General features: G+C 38.8%; 2 pseudogenes; one reads left to right on the top strand and one right to left on the bottom strand.

Annotated features, from left to right (window-relative positions):
• Positions 1-484: 484 nt before the first annotated feature.
• Positions 485-3,292, bottom strand: LOC127102079 (S-adenosylmethionine decarboxylase proenzyme-like; annotated as a pseudogene).
• On the top strand, positions 3,069-4,001 carry LOC127102789 (probable serine protease EDA2; annotated as a pseudogene).
• The last annotated feature ends 4,299 nt before the right edge of the window (positions 4,002-8,300 follow it).

The following is an 8,300-nucleotide window of genomic DNA, read 5'->3' as shown; positions in this document are numbered from 1 at the left end:
GTCAATCTGGCAGAAAAAGGTATATGAGCACTGACATACCCCGATTTTGACCTTGACATTTTTCCATTTTTTTCATTTTTATTTGGCACTTGGCCTAAAGTTCATTTGCATACGACCATTCCCAAATCTATATTTTGTTACACATTGGTCATTGTCTAGGCCTTTTTTATCATGGTGCTTTTGATTATAAAATGGATTTTAATTATTTGACTTGTTTTTAATTTTCAATTTGATTTTAATTTCGAATTAAGTTTAATTCCAAATTTCAATTTAATTTTAATTGTTTATTTTACTAATGATTCAAACTCTAATTGATTTTAATTTTCAAATAAATGTTAGAATTGATATCAAAGTAATTTTAACAAATTATGGATTAATTTGATTTTAATTTGGTTTTTACTGATTTTTTATTATTATTTAAATTGATATTTAAATTAGTCTTGGATTATTTCTAAAAATCCATTTTATAACCAAACATGATCCATTTTCCATCCATAGTTCATATCAAATCAAAATAGCATTACAACATTTTCATAAATTACAAAATCATGTTCCAAATTGCATTTCTCAACATTTTCATACAAGTTCATCCCATTACATAAATCCTACAAATACAATCCTAATGAACAATCAAAGCTCCATCAAAAATTTAACAGATCCACTCATTCCAAGCCCTTGGTGGCTCTTCTCTTCACAGCAGTATCCCTTAACATCCAGCAAACACCCCTGCTCAAATGACTTGCTTGCATTATCCACGTGAACAGCTACAGAAAACTCAGTTGGTTGGAAACAAGCTAGCACCCTCATCACCATTTCGTTCAGATTTATTGCCTTCAAATTGTATCCTGCAGTCTCAAAATTTGCATAAAACCGTCTTCTGGAGTAATATGAATGGTAGATACATCAGGCCCCTCAACAGAATTCATTGAATAACCACAAGGTTCAAAATCAAAGTCACAAATTTCAGAATTTGGAAGAATTTTCCTAATGCCAGAGTTGACGGTCATCTCGGCAGCCGAACCTGTTTGTTCTTTAAAGAAAACGGAGGCTTTCTCTCGGTCTAAGCCGGTCATACACATCTCGAGTGTGTAGACAGAATCTTCTGAGCTCACGGAATTAGAAGAGGCATAGTAGACATGCCAATTCTGCATTTCTTCTAACCGCCGCAGCCCGAACTTCAAATTAGAGTATTTCTGCTACAATGCTACCTGAAACAGTTAAAGAAACTCAAGTTTTAACTTATGAAAGCAAGCTTGCAATGTACACCAGACTATTGAAAACTGTGGGATTCAACAAGAGCCAAATTTCATAAACAGAGTTGATGAATCTTCAAGTGTTAGTTTTTTTACCTGAGAAGCTTATGCAATATTTGAAAGATTTATCCAAGTTTCCAACGGGAGGTTTTGATCGGTTGGAGCTTTTAATAGCTAAGGCTCAGTTACTTGCATTCTACCGTTTAAAGGGTTACTCTTACTCGCCTGAATTCTGATATTTCAGAGGTTCGGACAACAACATCAACCTCTCAATGAACGATACTAATAAAAGATTGAGTGAAGTTAACAAGCACAATTCATGTGGGTAGAACTGGCGATCAAACTGGTGCTGGAGATTCAAAAGCCGCAAACCGATCCCGTCGCAAGCGTAAACATAATCTAAAGGATGATGTCTATCTAGCAAAAAGGAAAAGCTTGTTAGAACGAGCAAGTGTAACTCCAGATTCTACCCATCGTGATTATGAGAATGATGAGGCCTTTGCTAATCTGACTTACCCTGTTCCTTTCCAAGAAACGGAAGACTAGTAATCATTACGCTGATGTCTCGGCAATGAAAGGCAGAAAGAAAAACTATTTCCCTTGAAAAAAGTTCAAACACCACACCTAACAGGAACAGAAACAAAGCATGGTACAGAAGAAGCGAAATCAAAAGTTGAAATCCAGGCTGAGAAACTTGACATTAACACAGGTTTATCTAAGAGCTTCTCGGCGGGCAGCTCGACATGTACCTGAAATAAAGAAAATAATGGTTTTGTTATGACAAGGAAATAAAGAGAAAATGATCTTTCTGGTTTTATTCCATCAAATATTAACATCATTTTCAAATTGGAATTTTTGAGTCTTTCCTCTGATAAACTAATTAGCAAGACCATAATGACAATTGTGAACATCACATCTCTTGGAAGATTTGCGCTAATCAAAAATCAGTTTACCGGTCCGGTTCTTTTTGGAATTACAGAATATCTCAGTTCATTGAATCTTACCGATAATCATTCATCCGAGCCCTTTCCCGGAGGCCTTTTATCTCCACCACGGTTAGCGCTTGTCGATTTGTCCTATAACAGGTTGCAAGGGCCTGTACCTGTAAGCATTTCACACAGTTTAGTCAAGTTAAGTCCAGGTGGGAATTCCTTGACAAGAGAAGTCTCTTCGAATACCTGCATAAAAGCACACCAAGATGGAATAAACTTGCAACCTGAGCCAAGTCAAAACATGAAACGACTTGCAGCAAATACCTGAACAACTGTCTGCTGAGGCAAAGGAGTTTTTGCTGAAATGCTTTCACAAGGAACTGGATTTAACACCTTCTGCATCAGACTTGTTACTGCATCCATTCATCATATGCGAGTATCAGGAATCTCATTCAATATCACGCGGTTCAGTCAGAGACTCCTGCAATCGGATGGCAACATATGGGACGAACTCTAGGAACTTTTTGGATTCTATCCAAGGCAACCTGTACAGGCCTAAAGGATGTTTGTCAGATGGATAGTTTAAGGTTCTCGAATGCAAATCTTCTAAAATCAGCTTCCTGTCCAAAACAGACCCAACATCAAATGGTCATACACAAGCATAATTGTAAACCTGCGGAACATATCAAAAGTGTAAGCAAGAGAACGCGCATGAGTATATGGTAAGCTTATTCGAGTCAATGCATAAATGTTGCCTACCTCCCGCCAGTACCGATGTGTACAGTCCCCTGTCACCAAAACTTTATCAGTATTACGAACATAATGAAGAATAGTTTTGGAGAATACAACAAAAACACAAAAAATCAAATGCAAAACCTATATGATGAAGGCTTCTTTTAATGCATCTAATCTTGAAAATGATGGAGACTTCTTGCATTTCGTGGCTGATGCTTCTGTTATAGCGTTTCAATATGGAAATCCGGATATATTATGCAAGCCTCTTGTTGAAGCAAAGAAGCATGGAGATGATTTGGTGGAAGCTTATGCCAAATTTATCAAAGATTTTTTCCTTAAAACTGAAGGTAGTACACAAAGTTATAACCAACAGAACTTGAAGAACACTGCTATCACTGAAAACAGTGCTGATAGATCATGGTGGTTTCAAGTTTGTACTGAAGTTACATACTTTCAGGTGGCTCCTTCAAATGACAGTATACGCTCCCACAAAGTTAACACGAGATACCATTTGGACCTTTGCAAAAATGTCTTTGGAAAGGGCATATATCCTGATGTTGATGCAACTAATTTATAATATGGAGGCACAAAAATTGTTGGTTCCAAAATAGTATTCACAAATGGTTCACAAGATCCTTGGCGTCGTGCATCTAAACAAATTTCATCACCCGATAAGCCTTCCTACACCATCACTTGTCATAATTGTGGCCATGGAACAGACATTCGAGGTTACCCTTAAAATCCCTTTAATATTGAAGGCAATGACAAGAACTGCACATCACCTGATGCTGTTCACAAAGTCAGACAAAAGATCATAGAGCATATGGATTTATGGCTGTCCTCAGTATCTCAGAGTGCTGTAGCGGTTACATCGGTACAACAGGCTGGAGTTCAATCATCTGGTACTGCATCAAGTGATATGGCAGCTAATACCACTAACCCGAACTCTGCATCCGCTTGGGCAGAGCATGATGCTGGTGACGGGAAAAGATACCACTACAACAAGACTACAAGGCAATCTTTGAAAAAACCTTTGGAGTTGATGTCACCTCTTGAGAGGGCTGATGCATCAACTGTCTAAGAAAGAGTTCACTGCTTCAGATGGAGGAAAGTATTACTTCAATAAGATTACTCAGCAATCAACGCAGATAATACCAGAAGAACTCAAGCTGGCTCGTGAGCAAGCACAGAAACTATTAGCCAGGGAATGGTGTCAAATGCAAGTGTTGCTGCTGCTATCTCGGACTCAGTGGGAGAAGCAAAATCAAGCCAAAGCTCACCAATTTCACTGCAGTAAAAAAAGTAGGGTTAATTACCAAGCGTTAAAATCCAAGAAGAATCCCAAATTGGCAATAGGACAAAAACGAAGACGAAAAGTACGTAGATTGGTTACCATTTCCGAAGTTAACATCAAATAGGGGAATCCCAACTGGGCACACAAAAAAGGATTTTGGCAGAAACACCTGTTTGGATCACCAAAGACAAGATTGTAAACCCTATCTGCAAGAGATAAATAGAGAGGCGAATCAGGGGAGGAAAAAAAATGGAGGAGGCGGACCAAACCCCACAAAAGAACCCTAATCCCCAAACCAGAAGAGAAATCGATTGAAAGAGGCGAAGGAAGGCGATTCGGTCGTTACCTGAGCTACCGCTTCACCGCAAAGGTGAGCTTTCTTTCGGACTTTCATGTTGTTTGGGCGAGAGAGAGACTTGTTGAGAGTAAAGGTTGAGGGATAGCGTTTGAGAGCGAGAGAGAAAAATCTTGAGGTTTGAGGGAGCGATGAGGAAGGAGAATCGTAGCGAGTGAGGGCGATTTTGGTTGAGGACGACGAGAGAGTTTTTGTTTCTTCCTTACTGTGTTTCATTTTCCTTTCAGTTTCTTTTTTCTTTATTTTAAATAAAACAAATGATTTAATCCATAAAAATACATTTAGTTTTCCTAATTTCCAATTCATTTCTCTTTTGGAAACCCAACAGCCAGGCGGCTGGATTTTAATTTTGTGGTCCCCCCATCATTTATTTGGTAGTGCAACAGACTTTCTTTTATATTTATTTTTATTTTTTTGAATTCTAATTTTTAATCTATTTTGGTTTATATATCTAAATTAGTATTAAAATAATAACTAACCACAAATGGTCTATTGGAGAGAGTTTGGTTTCATGATCTTTAGTGGGTTGGGTTTGATACCTATATGTAGCATTTTATTTCTGTTGGCATTTTTTTTCATGATTATGTTTTTATATTAATTTCTCCTGTACTCCGGTTCTCTTGTACTTACACTCATATTTCGCATCATTTGTTGTTTGGGCCTGATTTAATTATTTCATGATTTTGAATCCCCATTTGACAAAATGTACCCCACTTCCCCAATGCGTATATAATTTTGTATTGTTTTATTTCTCTATTTGTTTTAGATACTAACACAAGAGTAAAATCCACCATTTCTAAAAAATACAAAAATATGACTCGATCCAACGTCGAGTATTTTCTCAATAAACAAATCAATTCATTTCTCCCTCCTATTCCATTCCAGTTCTTCCAAACTTTCATCAAACGCTTGGTTTAACGTCAAGCCATTTTCTCTAATAAAAACTCAAAAAATATTAATTCATAGTCAAGACTTTTTCAATAAAGATGGAAGTGGAACGTGGTGTATACCACGCACTCCTGAGATTAGGATTCGAGATGTATATCTCGCCAATCCTAGCTCTCGCCATCATCCAATTTACCCACTTTGTTTTCTCAAACACTCATTCAAATCTTTCTCAAACGTCCATCAATACTTGATCTAGGGTCAAGTCATTTTCACAACAAAACTCAAAATACCTAATTCTTATTTAACACTTTCTCAATAAAGGTGGAAATGGAACATGGTGTATACCATGCACTCCTGAGGTTAAGATTCGAGACGTATGCCTCGCCAATCTTAACTCTCGCCATCACCTAAAACTGTCAATGCGGTTTCTTCAAACCCTTTCTCAATCAAAATCCAAAATACTTAATTCCTATCTTAACCTTTTTCAATAAGGATGGAAATGGAACATGGTGTATACCATGCACTCCTGAAGCTAGGATTCGAGATGTATATCTCGCTCATCCAAGTTCTCGCCATCACTCAAAGTACATCCAACCAATCAAACCCTTTTTCTCGCCGCCGTGCGACTAATCAAAAACCTTTTAAAATGAAAGATATATTGTCTTAAGAGATACAAAACAATGTTTCGGCCACGATTGTTGAGTAGAGATAAATGACGCTTTTCCGAATGTAGATTTGCAAATCCGTTCGATGTGTGATATGCGTTCACTCCTCATCTGTTTTGGGTAAAATAATGTTTTCGTCGATTAATACAATATGACTTTCGCTAAAATCGACCAACAAACAAACATTTTTTCTACCCAGAACTACGTAAGCCTTGATTTCTCTTTTGAGATACGTAGGAGCAGGATTTATAAATCTTGTCAGGCCCATTAATAAAAAACTTAGGTTTAGTCCTTCGTCAAAAATACAAAAACATTTCTTCTCTCTTTTGCTCTTACTTTCCCACTTAATAATTCGAAAAGCCTAACATTTCAACTAACATTAACGCACACAACTGACCTAATGGTTCCCGTTGAGTACAACGGACGTGAGGGGTGCTAATACCTTCCCCTTGCGTAATTGACTCCCGAACCCTAATATTGGTTGCGATGACCATATCTTATCCTTTCTTTTGTCTTGGGTTTTATCGATATTTCTCCATTCCTTTTTAGGAATAAATAAAGTTCGGTGGCGACTCTGTTTAGTCCATCATTGCGAGCGTGCGATCGCGTTTCGCTTTGAAGTCATATCCCCATTTTTTCGAGGTGTGACAAGCACCTTTTGGATTAATCAGTACTGCCCCAACACCGTTGCCATTCATATTCACAGCCCCATCAAACATCAGTGTCCGCTTGTCATCAGGATCCGGTCCTTCCTCGACAAGAGGCTCTTCACAATCTTTCATCTTCAGATACATGATGTCTTCATCAGGGAATTCAAACATCATCGGCTGATAATCGTTAATCGGTTGCTCGGCAAGGTAGTCCTACAGAATACTACCTTTGATGGCCTTCTACGATGTGTACTGAATATCATACTCTGTTAAAATCATCTGCCAACGAGCAACACGTCCGGTGAGAGCCGACTTCTCAAAGATGTACTTCACTGGATCCATCTTAGAAATCAATAAGGTAGTATGGTTCAACATATACTGTCTCAGTCGGCGAGCAGCCCAGGCCAAAGCACAACAAGTTTTCTCGAGCAGTGAATATCTTGTTTCAAATTCGGTAAACTTTTTGCTAAGGTAGTATATGGCATGCTCTTTTCGACCAGACTCGTCATGCTGTCCCAATACACACCCCATCGAGTTCTCAGTCACTGACAGGTACATTATCAGAGGTCTCCCAGGAACTGGAGGTATGAGGATTGGAGGTTTCTGCAAATACTCTTTTATCTTATCAAAAGCTTTCTGACAGTCATCATTCCACCTGATTGCTTGATCTTTTCTTAGCAACTTGAAAATTGGTTCACACGTGGCAGTTAGGTGAGATATAAACGTTGCAATGTAGTTCAGTCTCCCTAAAAACCCACGGACTTGCTTTTCCGTTTTCGGTTCAGGAATCTCTCGGATAGCTTTTACTTTCACTGGATCAACCTCAATCCCTTTCTCACTGACAATGAAGCCTAACAGCTTCCCTGATCTCACTCCAAACGTACACTTGTTTGGATTCAGCCTCAGTCTGAATCTTCTCAGCCTGTCAAACAACTTCTGCAAATTTACCAAGTGCTCCTCTTCTGTCTGCGACTTCGCAATCATATCATCCACGTACACTTCAATCTCTTTGTGCATCATGTCATGAAAAAGAGTCGTCATAGCCCTCTGATAGGTAGCACCGGCATTCTTCAGCCCAAATGGCATCACCTTATAGCAGAACGTGCCCCAAGGTGTAATGAATGTCGTCTTTTCCATGTCTTCTGGCGCCATCTTGATCTGATTATAGCCAGAGAAACCATCCATGAAAGAGAAAACCGAGGATTGAGCCGTATTATCAACCAATACATCAATGTGAGGTAATGGGAAATCATCTTTCGGACTCGCTCTATTCAAATCCCGGTAGTCGACACATATCCTGACTTTGCCATCCTTCTTCGGCACGGGAACGATGTTGGCCACCCAAGGGGGATAATTGGTAACTGCCAGAAAACCTGCATCCCACTGCTTCTGAACCTCTTCCTTGATCTTGACCGCCATATCAAGACTAGTTCTGTGAAGCTTCTGCTTGACCGAAGGACACTCTTCTCTGAGAGGCAGCCTGTGCATCACAATATCCGTACCCAAACCAGGCATGTCTTGATACGAC

Source organism: Lathyrus oleraceus, chromosome 7 (genome assembly GCF_024323335.1).
Source record: "Lathyrus oleraceus cultivar Zhongwan6 chromosome 7, CAAS_Psat_ZW6_1.0, whole genome shotgun sequence".
NCBI lineage: Eukaryota > Viridiplantae > Streptophyta > Magnoliopsida > Fabales > Fabaceae > Lathyrus > Lathyrus oleraceus.
Note: the sequence above shows the minus strand (reverse complement) of the source record. Positions and strands in the feature narration are given on the sequence as shown.